At 38.3% G+C, this 19,641-nt stretch overlaps 1 protein-coding gene across 4 annotated transcripts in view; it reads right to left on the bottom strand.

Annotated features, from left to right (window-relative positions):
• Positions 1–19,641, bottom strand: part of TTC28 (tetratricopeptide repeat domain 28) — a 579,401-nt gene that overhangs the window by 316,491 nt on the left and 243,269 nt on the right. The window contains exon 1 of one of the 4 annotated variants that reach the window (XM_029219021.1): positions 1,022–1,052. The exons of the other annotated variants lie outside the window; for them this stretch is intronic. The gene's annotated coding sequence lies outside the window, so the exon portion shown is untranslated. Of the gene's footprint in view, positions 1–1,021; positions 1,053–19,641 lie in introns of those variants that run through there. 4 annotated transcript variants of the gene reach the window in all.

The following is a 19,641-nucleotide window of genomic DNA, read 5'->3' as shown; positions in this document are numbered from 1 at the left end:
GGTGGTAGGGATGGCTTGTGTGAAAGAAAGGAAAACAAACATTAAATGTCAGGCACTACCCTGGCTACCTTTCATATATGGTATCATTTCATCTCCACAACAATCTGTGAAATAGGTACTATTAGCTCATTTTACTAGCAGATATTAATGTTCAGAAGGGTAAATAAAATGTCCAAGGCCAGAAGATAATAGGTGGCAGATTTGGGACATTACCTCAGGTTTGCCTAACTAACCATCCCCGTCAGTTCATAGTCGATCATCCTTTATGCCAGAGATTACCAACCTCGTCAAAGTGGTTGTGCATTGCTTTCACTCTAATGTGTCCGACTGGATCACGGACAGCAACCTGAATAGCTGGGGATGAAGACACGTGCTGGCCAACAGCTCTTATTTGAAACACTGGGTCCACTTTATGATAATTGGAAACTTCTAAAAGCCAGGAGGGCCACACCAACTCCAAACTCTCAACAGAATTTGAGAACAAGAGATCCAAGCTGGCTGAAAATGGGCCACAGACTATGGGGGAAAGATCCAAAAGCTACCACCTGCTAGGGCAGGTGGCCGACAGTAGCCCTTGCGAGTGACAAGGAGTGGGACTTGTTGAAATAAATATCCGTGAAAACTGCTTAATAGCCATCCTTGGTATACACTCCACAGATCGACAATCTCTGTAACATACAGGACTTTTTACATACAGACAATGCAGATCATATAGAGGAAGGGGAGCAGGGAGAGAATAGGGTAAAAATAAGTGCCCATCCCCTTGTTCCAGGGGATGGGGTAGGAGCTGCGGGAGAGCACTGGACAAGCATACTGCATAGCACAGAAAGAAAGAAATCAACTTAAATCAAAAGGAAAAAAACACAAAAATAAAAACAAAAAAATTAAAAGTCAAAAAACAAGCAAGCAAAAAATTCAAAAAACATTCAGTGACGTGATCAGGGTAGAAACAAACTAAAGATTTTAAAGGAAAAGCTCTTGAAAATCACTTTTCTCCTCAGTACATGCTCCTTCTACTTACCACTCTTCCTCATTTACATGCACTCCATTCGATTTCGTATTTCATCCCTAGAGTTTCGTAATAGAGTCTCACCACAGGCAGCTTGAGAAGCAATCATCAGTACATACTCAGCAACAATATACATGCAAAGAACACCTAATGCCCCAGATCACCAAATTTACTCCTAACCTATTTGGAGCAGGTGAGGCCCACTAGGAAGGGCAGTGGGAAGAACAGCACCTATGCAATCTCACACATTGTGAGAGAGAGAGACTTAAAGCAATGGGGTTTTGACATCTCCCTTCAGAACTATCAGATTGGCATCAACCAACCAAAACCAAAAGCAGGCTTGCCACTTGAGTCTGAAGCAAGCAGGAAAGAGCCAAACACATGCCTTTCCACGATTCCAAGTCAGTCTAGATAGAACCTGTACCTTGATTTCAGACAGTCCACCTAGTGCTTGAGGGCTATGATAGGAGAAGATTCACCCTTGGGTAAAATCTATAGAAGAAAATAACCATTACACTCTTAGATACTAGAAACAACTGTAGAAAGATGTGGTCTCAGGTTGTCAAAAAAAATGTGAAACCAGTAGATGAAACTCTAGCCCTTCCCCACATGCACAGTGGCCTCAAATCCTCCCATCTGCCTCCTGTCCTTGAAAGGTGGAATGTAGCTGAAGGGTCAAGGAAAAGAGATGATATTCAGCACTCCCTGGGGCTCCCAGAGGGTACCAGGTGTGGGCCTAGCCTCACAGGCCTCCAGAGGTTACCTGAGCCCAAGATAGAGCACAGAGATTTCCTAAAATCCTTGGAATTAGCTCTCACCTGAGAGGAAGTAAGCCTTCCCTGAAGCCTAGAAGAACTAAAACAACTTCTCCATGTTTGAATCAGAACAGACAGACCTCCACAGGCGGTAGATATACCCAGCTGTTTGGGAGCTGACTTCCAAACATGTGGAGCTTTCATTCATGATCGAATGCTACTTAAGAGTTATAGACTACTTCTAACCAATCGATGGCTTCTGATCCCATACTCCCTGCTCAAGTGAACATGGAGAAACGAAATGTCAGCCTCTTTAAACATGCCAACTGGAAATCAAAGTGAAACGCTGAAGGAGAAGTGACAGCTCAGTGTTTCTAGTATAAATTCCCTGGTGTTCACTCTTAAAAGAATCGTCCCAGTCCTTTCCTGTTTGACATTTCCTTCCTCGCTCAAGCTAAAGTGGGGCCTGTGCATAATCACTGATGAACTAAATGCCCACACGACCACCTCAGGTGACACACACAGTGCACTGACACAAAAAACAAAATCAATAATCTGCTGCTCTATGTCACATGGAAATCCTGACTGCTGTCAGCAGACAGGAGGAGGCTTGGGGGTTGCAGTAGAGACAATTAGAGCCCTTGGAAAAGCAGAGCAGAAAGTACTGAAACCTCCCCAAGTTCATCAGTTACACACACACAAACACGCACGTGTGCGCACATAAAATGAAAAGGCCATGTAGCCAGAGGTCATATTTTTCCAGCCTGCTAAATTAAAGTGACTGAAAAGCTCTGTAATTACATAGAAACAGATGAAATTGTTATCTTAACTGAATTGTAAATGTACTTTAAATGTCATAAGTTTTGATGCAATTTAATATTTTAAATGGACACTGCTCCATATAGCCTCTGATTGTATACCAAGCAGGTGGGGACATAAGCCATGTCCATTACCATGACTGAACAAAAGCCCATCCATCTGCCTGAGTAGTACAAAAAGATACTACAGAGAAACCAAAGAACAAACCCTCTCTGACTGGAGTTACAGAAAAGAGCACTGGAAAGGAGCCAAGAGGCCCGAGTTCAGTCTCAGCTCTGCCACAGTCACAACCTCCCTGGGCCTCAGTTTCCTTGTCTGTGAAACAGAGAAAAATAATCCCTGACATACTCACGTCACAAGTTACTGTGAGGATAAAATAAGATCAAATAAGTAAAAATGTTCTGTAAACAGTTAGATACAAATGTAAACAACCATTATAACTTATGCCATTATGTACTTGGGGCAAAATATGAAAACAAATCATTACTTACTGTAGCCCAGAAAAGATTTGAATTAACTTTCCACTAACCAGTTGGTTTAAAACAAAAAAAAAAAAGTGGATGAATGACACATTCTCAGTGCATTACTATTAACCCCTTAGAGTGCTCAACACTTTTAAAAATATTAACTCAACATTACGTTACAATGAAGATGGGACAATAGTCTTCATGTACAAAACACAGACATACCTGTCTAGTATGTACCTAGGAGGGGAAAGAGTAAATAAATATATTGCTTTTCATATCTAACTCATTAGCAGAGACTGACATAAGCACTGGAGAAAAACAGATCCATTATCCCTCACCTTTCTTGGTCCCTTCCTACACACATTGTATATAAAATAGCAACTAAAGAAGACTATAAGAGCAGTACTAAAGTGGCAAGTTTAAACATTAACTGCATTCCAGATAAAGTACAATTTTCTCAAAACTATATCAACTTATTTTTCTATTATACATTTTGTGTATCTAGCAGATTTACTAGCAATTTTAGGACTCAAATGTATTGTGTGTATGATTAATGCTGGTAAGAAAATCTTTATTTCAGTTTCTAGTCTTTTTAAAGTACTAATAGTTTTTAGTTATCTGTTCATCAAAAAAAAAGAGGTTTTTTTTTCCATGCTTAATGTGTTTTGCTCAAACTCTCCAAAAATTTTCTTTGGAGTTAATCACAAGAATGGAAAGTTTTAGCTTTGATGGGATATTGTTTGAGGTCTGGATTAGGTTAAACTAGAAGATACTTCACACTTTGAGCTGTACAGGACTCCATGGATGGAACTGTATTTCTACAATCATTCTTTCTTGTTATCACAGGCTCCACCAGAATGCTAAGGCAATCCAACACACACACACACACACACACACACACACACACACACGAATCTCTGAGTTAGGGGGAAGCCATCACAGCAATGCTGTCAGAAACAAAGAGGGCTGGAGTTAATGCACTGATAGTGGAGAAACAGAAAATGATTCAAGGAGTATTTAGGAGACCCCCTTGCTCAATTTTAAATCTTAATGCACCACTCTATGCACATATAGGAAACAGATAATTCTGTGTGGTACATAAAGGTTGAGAATTACTGTTAAAATCCTCAAGAAATATTTCTCCAGAGGTGTCAGGAAAGGACTGACAACAGGGCACAAAGAGAGTGTCTCCTAACAACCTGTGTTCTGCAAACAAAAGAGCTCACTCTCACAACAAACAGATTCCATTTTATATGTGTAGAGAAAGGATTGTTTAGTCCACTTAAAAAGAAAAATACTACCAAAACAGAAAGGAGAACATCATGTCTTAATATAGTCTTCCATCGTTTCAGCCTTGGGCTCACTTGATCTGAAGAATTCCATATATGCTTTGAGAGGTGAAAAGCCTTTGTGAATAATTGAAGACAAAATAATGAAACCCTAGAACGTCAGAGACATAATATAGTTTTGTAGAATTCATCATGGAGCTTTTAAATTCCCAAATACTACATGCTGAATAATTTATTCCTGTGTCAATATGGGGCCAGCAGATGTTCATTCAGAGCCAATATTAACCCTCCTCAAGCTGAAAAAGCAGGAAAACAGGCTCTGTCTGAGATGGAAGGAGGCACTTAGTTTAAGTGAGATTATCTTGGTATTTATGAGAAAATTAAAGCAGCTTTGGAAGTCAAGAAAAAACACACTACTTAGTTGGCAATCTTTTATCAAAGTCTGCTTAGAAAGATAAGGAGCTGAATTTCATGAAAAAACACAAATGGTTGAAACAGGGGGAGCTGATAACACCGCTCTCTCCTTTCAAAAGGGTCCCTGGGGACTTTTCACTGATTCTGTTTTAGTGGCTTATTGATATTTACCTTCCTCTTTGAATCACTAATTCTTGATGCAATTTTGAACTCTCTACTGTGTTTTAGTTTCTGGGTATTCTCCCCTCTATGGCTCACCTCTAATTCTGTTCACTTTTTTTATAAAGAGAATAAGGCAAAAGAAAATTGAAAAATTAAGCAACAGGGAAGTTTAAAGTTTCACCAATGGGCTATTAAACTTCAAAACTGGAAACCAATGCCTTAGATTTCATTCATTCATTCACTCATTCAATACCTAGTTACTGAGAACTATCTCTGTACAAAGTATTATGCCAGGACTAAAAAAAGATGAGATGTTTAACCAAATATTCTAAAGATTTATTAAACAGGGGAATATACATGTACATGTCTAGATATCTGCAGAGGCTTCCAGTCAATATTGTGAAAATGGTGTACTAGGCCTCTGCAGAAAGAGACAGCTCTTGATCTGAAAACACACAATGGGTAGAATATATTAAAACAGTTTTAGGCTACATGCCTGAGCTCATATCCAAGGAAAGGAAATCCCTCAACTGCTAGAAGACAAGAGGAAATAAAGACAGAATAATGAGCAGAAGGTGAAGCCAATAAAGCTCCCAGGAAAAGTAATAGAATCAGCCACTGGAGGGGCACCCTGATGCCACCTCAGTGAGAGGTGCCCAGGTTGCAACTTCACGCATGCTGCTTGGTGGACACGAACTACCTGAATAAAATCAAGAATCGCCAAGGTCTATGCATGAAATAGAGACTAGGAAAAAACTCTACCTACCACCCAGAATGGTGATGTAGATGGGACCATCTGCACCACAAGAGTTAGGCATAATTCAACAGACTAAAAAATTTTAAAACAATGATTTTTAAAATGTTAAAAGAGATAAAGACAGGAAGAGAAGTAATAAGGTTTTTGTTTTTTTTTAAAAAAGGACAGTATAGAAAATGATCAGGCAGATCTGAAAAAGAATCAAATAGAAACTCTAGAAATAAAAGAGGAGGTAGACCTGATTTAGGGGGTGTAGGACCTCAACAGGTGGTCTGAACAGTACACAGCTGATAATTAGAGACTAGGAATATTAACTCAAGGAAATAACCTAAAATTCAGGACAGACAAGGAGATAAATACAGGAAAAAGAGGTTGAGACAAAGAAGATAGAATAAGATAGTTCAAAACACATCTAAGAAGGATCCCAGAAGAGAATAGAGAGAAAAATGAAAGACATAATTGAAAAACAGTATCTAGAACAGACCTTATTTTGCAATGAGAAAATCACAGCCCAGAGCTGTCTTCAATCATACAGCATGTTAGAAGAAAAGCTGGCAGCCCACAGATCACTAGCTGATCACTCTTTCGTTATCAAACATCTTTCCAAATAGAGAACCCCATTTAAAAAAAAAATACATCAGCCTGAAATTTCTTTTAGTTATTAAACTATTTGAGTATTTAAGCGTATCACAGTGCTAAAATCCTTGTATGTCACTACAACTGTTTTTCAAAACAACCCTATTATTATTTTCATTTTACAGATAAGAAAACTGAGGCTCAAAGAGGAGTAACTTGCCCAAAATCATACAGGTGGTGAATGGCAGACCCAGGATTCAAATAAATGCATGTCTGATTCCAAAAAGCATACTTTTTTAAAAAATTGAAGTATAGTTGATTTATAATGTTGGTTAGTTTCTGGTATACAGCAAAGTGATTCAGTTACATATATGTGTGTATGTGCGTGTGTGTGTGTATATATTTTTATATACACATAAATTATTTTTCATATTCTTTTCCATTATGGTTTATCACAGGATATTGAACATAGCACCCTGTGCTATACAGTAGGACCTTGTTGTTTATCTATTTTATATATATAGTATTTTGTATCTGCTAATCCCAAACTCCTAATTTATCCCTCCCCCACACCCTTTCCCCTTTGGTAACCATAAATTTGTTTTCTATGTCTGTGAGTCTGTTTCTGTTTGTATATTTTAGATTCCACATATAAGTGATATCATATGGTATTTGTCTTTCTCTGTCTGACATATAATCTCTAGGTCCATCTATGTTGCTGCAAAGGGCATTATTTCATTCTTTTTTATGGCTAAGTAATATTCCATTGTATATAGATACCACATCTTCTTTATCCATTCATCTGTTGATGGACATTTAGGTTGCTTCCATGTCTTGCCTACTGTAAATAGTGCTGCTATGAACACTGGGGTGCATATACCCAAAAGGCATACTCTTAATCACCATATAACAATGCTTCTATAGTGATATAGTTTTAAAATAATAAGGCATCCCTAAAATTTACATTCAAGGATCAATTTAATTACATCACGGTCTCACTGTACACTTGGAGTATGATCTTTAAAAAATCAGCCCTGTATATTCATGGGTTTTGTTATCTACAAATTCAACCAACTACAAGGGGAAAATATATATTTTTTTAAATTCCAGAAAGTTCCAAAAAGCAAAATTTGAATTTGTCATGCACTGGCTACTATTTATATAGCATTTCCATTGTATTTAGGATTATAAGTAATCTAGAGATGATTTAAAGTATATGGGAGGATGTGTGTAAGTTATATGCAAATACTATACCATTTCATATAAAGGACTTGAGCATCCTCAGATTCTGGTAATCTGTGAGGGGTCCCAGAACCAAACCCCCCAGATACCAAGGGACGACTGTACTATGAATCAATTGAATATACTGTGTATTGCCTTATATGTTGACAACTATGGGAAGCCTTAAGGATTTTATTTTTTGGAATACTCACAAACTATTTCAATCTGTAATTTTTAACATTTAAATTAATGACTATATTAAAAGCAGATAGAACAAAAACCTATCCTAGGGCTTCCCTGGTGGCTCAGTGGTTAAGAATCCGCCTGCCAAGGCAGGGTACATGGGTTCAAGCCCTAGTCCGGGAAGATCCCACATGCCGCAGAGCAACTAAGCTTGTGCACCACAACTACTGAGCTTGCGCTCTAGAGCCTGCAAGCCACGGCCACTGAACCTGCGTGCCACAACTACCAAAGCCCGCACACCACAACTACTGAAGCCTGTGCACCTAGAGCCTGTGCTCCGCAACAAGAGAAGCCACGGCAAGCCCATGCACTGCAACGAAGATTAGCCCCCACTCGCTGCAACTAAAGAAAGCCCATGCACAGCAAAGACCCAATGCAGCCAAAACTAAAATAACTTAATTTATTAATTTAAAAAAAACAAACCTATCCTAAAATTCATATGGAAATCTCAAGTAAGCCCAAATAATCAAAACAATTTTGAAAAAGAACAAAGTTCTAAGACCCATACCTGATTTCAAAACTTACTACAAAGCTACAGTAATCAAAACAGTGTCATACTGGCATAAAGACAAACACAGACCAGTGGAATACAATACAAAAGCCCAGAAATAAAGCTTCACATACATGGTCAATTAATTTTCAACAAGGGTGCCAAAGTCATTCAATAAGAAAAGGACAGTCTTTTCAACAAATTGTGCTGGGAAAACTGGATATCCACATTCAAAAGAATGAAGCTGGATCCTTATCTTATACAATATACAAAAATTAACTCAAACAGGATCAAAGACCTAAACATAAGAGCTAAAAGTATAAACTTCTTTATTGTTTTTTTAAAGTATAAAATTCTTAAAAGAAAATGTAAGGGAAGAGATTCAGGACACTGGGTCTGACAATGTTTTCTTGGATATGACACTAAAAACACAGGCAACAAAAGAAAAAAAATAGACAAATGGAACTTCATCAAAACCAAACACTTTTATGTAACAAAGGACACTATCAAGAGAGTGAAAAGACAACCCACAGAATGGGAGAAAATATTTGCAATTCATATATCTGATAAGGGATTAATATCCAGAATATATAAAGAAGTCCTATAATTCAACAACAAATATATATATATATATATAGATAGCAACAACAAATATATTTAAAAATATATATTAAAAATGGGCCAAGGACTTGAATAGACATTTCCTCAAAGAAAATATATACGTGACCGACAAGCATGTGGGAAGATGTTCACGTGCTTGTTAATTATTAGGAAAATCAAAACTTCAATGAGATATCACTTCATATCCATTAGGAAGGCTATTTTAAAAAAATGGAAAGAAAAAAATAGATGTTGGCAAAGATGTGGAGAAATTGGAACTCTGGTGCATTGCAAGTGGGAATATAAAATGGTGCAGCCACTGTGGAAAGAAGTTTCACAGTTCCTCAAAAAGTTAAATGTAGAATTCCCATATGATCAACCAATTCCACTTCTAAGTATATACCCAAAAAAACTGGAAAGCAGGGACTCAGACAGATACTTTTATGTCAATGTTCATAACAGCATTATTCACAATATTCAACAGGTAGAAATAACCAAGTATCCATCGACAGATGAATGGAGAAACAAAATGTGGCATATACATACAATGGAATATTATTCAGTCACATAGAGGAACAAAATTCTGATACATGCTACATCATAGCTGAACCATGAAAATATGCTGAATGAAATAAGCCAGATGAAAAGAATAATTTATGACTTCACTTATGTACCTGGAAGAGGCAAATTCATAAAGACAGAAAATAGCATAGAGGTCACTGGGGACTGGGGTAACCTAAGAGGAATGGGGGGGTTAGTATTTCATACTAAGTCAGGTACTAAGTTTCTGTTTGGGGTGATGAAAAGTTCTGGAACTGGAGAGTGGTGCTGTTTGTACAACTGTGAATGTTCTTAATGCCACTGAATTGTATACTTAAAAATGGTCAAAATGATAAATTTTATGATATGTATATTTTACCACAACAAAAAAATAAAGAGAAATGGCATGTGACTCACAGTATGCCTCCTCCTAATGTTACTGATATATACTAACATATCATAAACATCTTTAAGAATAAAGAATACTCCTTTACTATCACAAATATAAGTATTTAAAAATACTGGATCTCTAAATCTCAAAATAATATGCAGTTGAAGAAAATAATAATTATTGCTCATATTTATTGAGCACTTACAATGTGCTAGCCACCATTCTTGCAAGAACTTTATAACAACATATACAATATATCACATTGTATATTATTATTCTGACTTTACAGATAAGAAAAGGGGGAGCCACAGAGGCTAAAATCTATTTGCCATTACACAGAAAAATATTTTTAAAAATAAACTGGAGTTATTTTCTTTACAAAAGTACTTCCCCCTCTTTGGAAAAGGAATTATCACTGAAAGTCTTCTTTTAACAGAAATTTCATCCAACCTAACTAAAAATTCTTAATTAATTTTGCACATAATTTATGCAACCATCCCTACTGCATCAAGAAAGGTATAGCCACACAACACTTTTTTTAACCAGTAATTTTCTTCTTATTTAAATTTTCTTTTAAAATATAGGTGTTACTATATTTATCCATGCACATTTTACCAATAATTTTTTAACATCTTTATAGGAGTATAATTGCTTTACAATGTTGTGTTAGTTTCTGTTGTATAACAAAGTAAATCAGCTATATGTATACATATATCCCCATATCTCCTCTCCCTTGCGTCTCCCTCTCAACCTCCCTATCCTACCCCTCTAGGCAGTCACAAAGCACCGAGCTGATCTCCCTGTGCTATGCGGCTGCTTCCCACTAGCTATCTATTTTACATTTGGTAGTGTATATATGTCAATGCCACTCTCTCACTTCGTCCCAGTGAGATGAAGAGGGATGAGGAAGGAAACTAATATTTGTCAAGCATCAAATCATGTGCCAGACAATGTACTAAGCATATCTTATCTCATTTAATCTTCTCAACAACTTGTGATATAGGGATTACTATTCCCATTTTACAGGTAAGGAAACAAAAATATAGTAATCCAAAATACTTCTATTCACTACTTTCAAATTCTGATAAATATTTTATTCAAGTAGAAGCCAATTAATTCCAGTTCCCTAGGAAGTCAAAGAATAGTGGTCACTGCCAAAAGCTATCCCAGATACCTGAAGGAGCTAATATGACAGCTGCCCCTAGCATGCTGCATGACTGAGTATTCAAAAGCCCAACAGATCTCACACCCAAACACAGTGTGCAAGGGCAAAAGATCACCCTATCGTACTATTGAGTCAAGAAAAATGGATTGTGTGGCCTTGTGCTCCAGCACCAGCCCAACAGCAGAAAAGACAGCCAAATATGGATGACCCTGAGCCACATTAAGGGGGCTCACACTGCTCTCTCCTACTTGGGTAGAAAGAATAGAATCTAAGGCACCTTCTGTTGCTTTGGAACATGAAAAGTTTTGAACGTCAAAAATGTATAGCAGGGGCTTCCCTGGTGGCACAGTGGTTGAGAGTCCACCTGCCGATGCAGGGGACACGGGTTTGTGCCCCAGTCCAGGAGGATCCCACATGCCGTGGAGCGGCTGGACCTGTGAGCCATGGCCACTGAGCCTGCACGTCCGGAGCTTGTGCTCCGCAACGGGAGAGGCCACAACAGTGAGAGGCCTGCGTACCGCAAAAAAAACAAAAAGCAAAAACTATACAATAAATTTTTAGTAAATATTTTAGAAATGATTATATTTAACTTTACCCTCTGGACTAACTTCATCTTATTAACACTTAAATATTCTCAGTTCTCTTTAAAAAACAGAAAACAAACAAAGAACACTTCCCTCTATTTTATCTCCCACCCCAGCTACCACTCTCTTCCCTATTCTTCAAAGCCAGTCTTTCGGACAACTCTGTTTCTGTTTCAACTGCTATCAACACCCTCACCTTTGACTCACTCCTCCATACACTCCTATCTGGCTACTCCCTACTCCACACCTACTAAACTGCTCCTGTCAAAGTCACTCTTACCTACACCATGGGGATTGGAAGGTGCCCAGAGAAATCCCTAAGGGCTCTGAAGGGCAGAGTTTGGAAACTACTATGCTTGGGTCTGGTTACACATTTTGTACGGAGGCTACATAATTTGTGGCGGCCAGTACAAAGTGAAAATGTGGGACCCCTTGTTTAAAAGCAGGAAAAAGAGCTTTTTTCCTTTTTTTCCCCCCTGTGGTCTCTATATATACAAGTTATGATGTTTATTTGCTACTTAATAGTGTACTCCTTAGGGCATGAGGATGTTTGTACGACAATGCAGATCCTCATAGGCACCCAGGCAACACCCACAACTTGGTGTGTAGGGTACACACCAAATCCCACTCCTCCTATGCCCATACCCAAGGCCCTGCCAAGGGTGGAGAGTGGCACAGTCTCTGGGCAGGGGAGGGGAAGTGGGCAGCTGAGAATTCGTCCCACGGAAGTGATTAAGAAGTACGAAAACGCTAGATCGCAGAAGCTCCATGCCCCCAGCATAGGTGCCATTGTCCCATCTGACTTCACTCACAAAATACAATTTCAAAGATACAGCTAGGCAGAATGTCAATATGATGACCACACAGCATTAAATTCCAAGCACAGGACCCCCTTCTGAACATGATATTTTAGGTAACTACAATGATTGCAAACCCTGATCCTGGCTACACCACATAATAATCATAATAATACCACCTTACATCTGCATAAAACGTCATAGTCCACAAATAGTTTCAATTTAATTTTAACCCCACAATAAACCTATAAATAGAAACGGGTAAGTATCTCATTTTACAGATGAAAAAGTGACTCAGAAAGGTGAAATGCACTGCCCAAGGCATGGAAGAGCAGGTGTTAAACCCGCCTCTTAACTCCAAGTCCAGGATTCTTTCTAGTGTAACGTGCTTCCTAAGCAAAGGGCAGGTGGGAAGGGACTAGAACAGTGACCATTTCTGTGCATGAGCCACTGGTTTAGTCATTAGGTGGAAAGTATTTCTGCCAAACTTCTGTCAATTCCAGTCAGATTTTTAAAAACTTGATCTTTTACTCTCTAGAGTTCAATGGCTTTATATAAATATCTAGTCTAAAAAAGAAAAAAAAAAGTAAAAGCAACAGGTGTAAAGTTAGCTTGTACCCCATCCAATATGCACCTTGAGACCACGCCACTCTGAGATACAATACACTTTCACTATAGGAGAGCTGATTCCTTGATTTCATTGGGAGAAAGTTCATCAAAATGCCAGACAGTGACAACAGAGATAATGGGGAAGCATGTAGCTAGGAGATACCAATATCAAGGAGGGAGCTAGTTTCTTCAACCTGACTCTTCCTTACCCACATTCCACATACTTTATATAATTCGATCTTTCCAGATAGTGAAATTGTTGCTAAACTTCCTCATGTTAATGTAAAGGATAATACTTTATTTTGAGACTTGAACTCTCAATTTCCTAATTCAGTTACTCAAAATTCTCCCCTGAAAACAAGAAGAGAGCATTTTTTGTGGCTGAACTAATATGCATTTGTTACAACCATTTGCACTGTCGGACCCTTCACACTGGCTGATCACCCAGAAAATATCCAAGGAAAAACAAGTGCAACTGAATGTTAGATACAAATAGCACAATCTCTCAGCTCACCAGAGCAGAATCTCTCTCTAATACACTGGTCACAGGCTATATTACTAGCTCTTTTTATCCTATCTCTAGGTAGAAAAGCTATAATTTAAACTGACAGCATTACTTGTCATGAAGTCTGTGGGTTTACAATTTCTAAATGTCAGTTTGAACTTCTGACTAGTTCCTTAGAGCACTACTGTTTGTTTCTAAATGAGGCAACTTGTCAGTTCTGCATACATAAAAGCAGTTAATCAGCAATTTGCAGTGCAACACAAGAGGGATCAGCTGGTATGCTAATAGTGAGCCCACAAAGCACCTCCAATTAGGAAAGAAAGCCTTGTCCTAAGCCAATAATATCCTCATGTATCACAAAATTCATTCTACTACTCAATAGATGAAACATTTCATGCCAAGGAACTTATTATCTTGAAGTAATTGTCTGCCTCCAGCCTGATGTACACATGTTCCCATGGGCCTATAATGGAGGAGCTGCAGGAAGTAAGGACCACTGTGATTCCTGAGCCTCCTCTCACTTGTGGCTTCTTTTCAGTTCCCAGTGGGTTCTTATTCTTGACTCCCTCCTTTTTACTATTCTGCTGTGCCCTTTTCTATGTGGCCTTCACATCTCCTGTCTTCAGCTCTCTAAGTAAAACGGGATGGGATCTTACCCAAGAATTACCGTTTCCTCTAAACTTTTAGAAAAACTACTGAACTATATAACAAAATCAATCCAAAGAGAGGAATAATGATAACTCTAACAATCAGATTATTTCATTAATAAGAACACCCCGCTTCAAGGGTAAAAACACTTTGGCATAATTTTAACTACTAATAGGTTTGAGCCTATGGACTGAATTCTAGAATATGGATTGGAATGACTAAAATTAAATAGTAAGTAAAGGAAATATATCTAAAAGACTTCTTAACATCTTTCCCATTATCCCTAGTGGCTATCTTAGGTGTTATATCAGGATAATATCAGGAAAAAAAATGTTTGACTGTAGTCATGTACCTCACCCATTTAAACAACCTTTGTGGACTTCCCTGGTGGCGTAGTGGTTAAGAATCTGCCTGCCAGTGCGGGGGACACGGGTTCGAGCCCTGGTCTGGGAAGATCCCACATGCCCTGCGGAGCCGCTAAGCCTGTGTGCCACAACTACTGGAACCCACACGCCTAGAGCCCATGAGCCACAAGAGAAGCCACCACCACGAGAAGCCCATGCGCCGCAACCAAGAGTAGCCCCCGCTCACCACAATTAGAGAAAGCCCGCGTACAGCAACGACGACACAACGCAGCCAAAAAATAAATAAGAATTAAAAATAAATAAATAATTTTTAATAAAATAAACAACTTTTGTGTAGCTCTCAAATCAGATTTTGAATTGATCAGGCAAATCTGGTTTAGTGATTGGGTGTAGTAAAAGAGCTACCCAGCCAAAATCCAATAATCCATTTTACCTCATATGAGACCCATTTTATTGGAGTTAGAGAATAAGTGCTTCTGCGTATGCTACAGTTTTTCGTAGTGGCTAAGACTTTTGGGAGGGAAATCCTTTCTGGACCCAGTGGCATTCACCTGTCTGTCAAGTAACAGGTATGGGCAGATCCCAATAAACAGAACCTGGTTCATGGTAGGCCCATGTGCCACCTGCCAACTGTCAAGCAGATGCACGTTGGTAATCAGAGAAGCTCTGTTCATGGATCAGGATAGGCTAGCCTACTGGGCACCATTCAGCACAGAGGGAAATTCTGAGACACTGGAGTGCCCTCTTACTAATGTTAGGCTTCAGTGTCTCTTTATGAAATCATTTAGCCTGGGGGTATGAGACTGACAAGGCCAGGGCAAAGAGCTCTGATCTGTGTGTGCTCAGGCTGCCCCTATTCCGAGCAATACACAGAATATTATATGGTATACCTGGAGATCATCTACTTTATACCCTCTCTCCCTCCATTTACAGAAATGAAAAGTAAGGCCCAGAAGCCATTTGCCCAAGATGACACAGAGATAACAGAGTAAGGTCTGATTCTAAAACTTCTGATGCCTAGACCAAAACTTTTCTCTTCTTCCCTCCCTTCTCCTCCTCCCTCTCTCACTCTCCTTCTCCTCCTCCCTCTCTCACTCTCTTTTCCTCTCTTCCTCCTTCCTCTCCCTATCATCATCATCTTGAAGCAGCCAATATCTTCAAACAAAATCTTAATCAGAAGTCCAATGTACAAAACAGATTAAAAAGGGCCTGGTTAGATTCAGACAGAGAAGGGAGACAGAGTGTATGTGCTAGAATCCTACTTGCTTAAATGAGCGTGCAGCCTCCTCTGGGATCCTGGGCAGAACCCTGTGAATAATGTGCCTGAGATCAGGCAAACTTCTTCCTTAGTAACTTGCAATAAAGCTAGTTTCAAACACTAATTAGGATTGTGTTATTTTTACATAAAATTAATGTTTTCTGAAACACTGGTAAAATATACATTGGAGTGGCAGTTATTTTCTTGCGATTGGGTTTTTTTTTTTTAAGACCTCGACGTTAAATCTGAAACTGAGAAACATTAATTTTCTTTCAATACCATCAGCACACACGAACAACCATCTGATGTGATAGATTTATTTAGGTGATATTTAAAATTAGGAAATAAAGACATGAGATGATTGATAGTAATGAAACATAAATGTCATTCCTAAAAGCTACCAGGGAAAAGGCACATGAACCTGACAACACAGAAGCAAGCTTTGGGAAACTTCAGCATAAGACATACATGAGATTACCATGTGCAAACACAAAACATCCATCTTATTCCCTTGGGTGACTTTTCATTAGTGCTAATGGGCTCAGGGCCTCTGTTTAGAGGCTCTTCCTACAGGTGCTAGAACACAAATCTTGTTCTCTCTGGTGAAGTCCATTCTCATAAACAAGAAAAAAATGAAATCTATGTGTTGAAATCGACATATGTACACATGCATATTTGTCTGTGTATTACTTCTGATCACTTTTCCCTTTAACTTGAATTTATTAGTCATTAGAAATCCTGCCAAACATTACTGAGTAATATAATGTAAAATTAGTACCAAAATTAGATCCCACGGACATTTTTAATTAAATCCCTTTCATCAGGATTAAGAATTTTTAAAAACTGTGTAAAAAGTAGTAGTATTGAAAGTCATTCACCACAAGTGACTGTAAAGCAATAATACAAAACACGGCACATATCAATCATGTTTATTAAACACCAATTTGCACATGGTTAAGTGCTAAATAATATATAAAACTGAACCCAAAAGGAAAGGCATGTGCCCCAAATCAAGCAGCTCCTGATTCAACTACTCTTTCCTCTCCCTTTATGTATATATATGTGGAAAATACCATTCTCAACATACCTTTCCTGATTTTTATCTTCTGTTATTTTCTTCTGTCACTTACTAACTGCGTTTAACTGTATAAAGAAACTATGCCAAACTTCAACCAAGAAGTCTGTTGATAAAGAAACCCATGGAAAAATATGCAGTTCTAAGATTTCCTATAGCCCACTTGACATTCTGCCCACAAAGGCAAATGAAATCTAAACACCATGTATTTTCTTCTCAATGAATTTTTCTCTTAAAATATTCACTCCTAATTTCCTCTCTCCTTGCTCAATCACCCATTCTTTTTTTTTTCTTTTCGGTATGCGGGCCTCTCACGGTTGTGGCCTCTCCCGTTCCGGAGCACAGGCTCCGGACGCGCAGGCTCAGCGGCCATGGCTCACGGGCCTAGCCGCTCCGCGGCATGTGGGATCCTCCCGGACCGGGGCACGAACCCGTGTCCCCTGCATCGGCAGGCGGACTCTCAATCACTGCGCCACCAGGGAAGCCCTCACCCATTTTTTTAACATTTTCTTACTTTGTGAGTTCTACCCACTGGGATACAAAGGTGAATTAGTCATGATCCTGGTCCCTGTCTCCTTAGGAGCTCACAGTCTGTTAGGAAAGACAAATGCATGCAGACAATCACAATAGAAAGTAATAACTGCTCAGTAGAGGTCTATCTACATTGCTTTTGTGATACAAAGGAGGGAGCAGTTAACTTAGGAAATAAGAGGTTTCTCAGAGGTGGCATTTGGATGGATTTAACAAAGGAGTTGATACTCCACTAGGGAAAGGATAACTCAGGCAAAGGGAAGAGCTTGTGAAAAAGCACAGAGACCAGAAAGCCAATGACACAGTCAAGGAGCAATTTCACACAGTAAAACAGGGGTAGATGGGAAGACACCAGTTATGGCAGGAGATGAACAAGCATAAATTGGGCATGATTATTAAAAGTCTCGCTTATTTTCCAAAGAGTTTTGTCTTTATCTGTTCTTTTGTTTTCATAGTGCTAAACAACACAGCAGAAAAGCGGAAGGGAACAATCCACTGATTTAGACAAAGGCACAAAAGCAATGCAGTAGAGAAAAAAGGGTGCTAGAACAACTGTATATACATGTGCAAAAAAAAAAAAAAAGAATGTGGATCCATACCTCACACTATATACAACAATCAATTAAAAATCAATCATAGCCCAAAATATAACATCTAAAACTAAAAAACATCTAGAAGAAAACATAGGAGAAATCTTTGACTTGGGTACTCCTAAAGATTTCTTATATATGACACCAAATGCACAATCTAGAAAATAAAAAAATTTTAAAATGCATTTCAGGGCTTCCCTGGTGGCGCAGTGGTTAAGAATCCACCTGCCAATGCAGGAGACACGGGTTAGAGGCCTGGTCCGGGAAGATCCCACATGCTGCGGAGCAACTAAGTAAGCCTGGATGCCACAACTGCTGAGCCTGTGTGCCTAGAGCCCATGCTCCACAAGAGAAGCCACCACAATGAGAAGCCTGTGCACTGCAACGAAGAGTAGCCCCCACTCACCACAACTAGAGAAAGCCCGTGTGCAGCAACGAAGACCCAATGCAACCAAAAATAAAAAATAAAATTTAAAAAATAAAAAAGTGCATTTCATCAAAATTAAAAACTGCTGCTCCTCAAAAGACAATTAGGAGAGTAAAAAGGTAAGTCAGAGACTGAGAGAAAATCTTTGCAAAGCATATATGTGATAAAGGACTTATGTTCAGGGCAAGAAGAGCTCTCAAAATTCAACAATAAGAAAACAAACAACCCAATGGGAAAAAAATGCTAAAAGACTTAGACACCAGACCAAAGAAGATATATGAATGGCAAATAAGCACATGAAAAGATGTTCAACATCATTAGTCATTACAGAAATTCAAATTAAAACCATAATGAGATACCACTACACACCTATTAAAATGACTAAATTAAAAAGATTGACCATACATACCAAGTATTGGCAAGGATGTGGAGAAACTAGAATTCTCGTAAACTGACAGTGGGAATGTAAAATGATACAACTATTTTTTAAAACAGTTTGGCAGTTTCTTAAAAAGTTAAACATACACCTACCATATGATTCAGCCACTCCACTCCTAGGTATTTACCCAAGAGGAAATAAAATATATATCCATACAAAGATTTATATACAAATTCTTATAGCAATCTTATGTATAACAGCCAGAAACTGGAAACAATCCAAATTCACATTAACATGTGAATAAATAAATACATTGTGGTATATCCGTACAATGGAATACCACTCCACAATAAAAAGTAATGAACTACTGATATAGCAATAACATGGATAAAATTTAAAATAATTATGAATACTTATGCTGAGTGACAGAAGCTAGACACAAAAGAGTACACACTATATGACTGCATTTATATAAAAATCTAGAAAATGAAAAGTAATTTATAGAAAGGATACTGGTTGTTGCCTGGGGAAGACATTGCTAGGAGGAACTACAAAGGGCACACAGAAGGAAACTTTCAAATATGGTGAATATGCTCACTATCTTGATTGTGATGATGGTTTCATGGACATATACACATGTCAACCCTATCAAATTGTACACTTTATATATGTGTAGTTTATTGAATGTCAATATCTCAGTAAAGCTGTTTTTAAAAAGTATTGAGTATATTCAATCATTAACAATCATTTCATTTCTACCCTGCTTTCATACTTTCTTTGCAAGAGAACTGAATATGTGAGACAGTACAACAAAGGCACTACCTAAGGTTTGCGTTTTCTGGTAGCTTTCCATATTTGTGACAAAGTTACATATGATAAAGTGAATAAAGTAGACAAGGATAGAATACGCAAGTTGGTAGAGACCAAACTTTTTAGGCACCTCCATGAGAAGTCTGGTATCTATAAAGTAGTTGC

This window comes from Monodon monoceros, unplaced genomic scaffold, assembly GCF_005190385.1.
Source record: "Monodon monoceros isolate NGI ecotype Baffin Bay Population unplaced genomic scaffold, NGI_Narwhal_1 Super_Scaffold_1, whole genome shotgun sequence".
In the NCBI taxonomy this organism is placed as follows: Eukaryota; Metazoa; Chordata; class Mammalia; order Artiodactyla; family Monodontidae; genus Monodon; species Monodon monoceros.
This window is presented reverse-complemented; position numbering and strand designations above follow the sequence as displayed.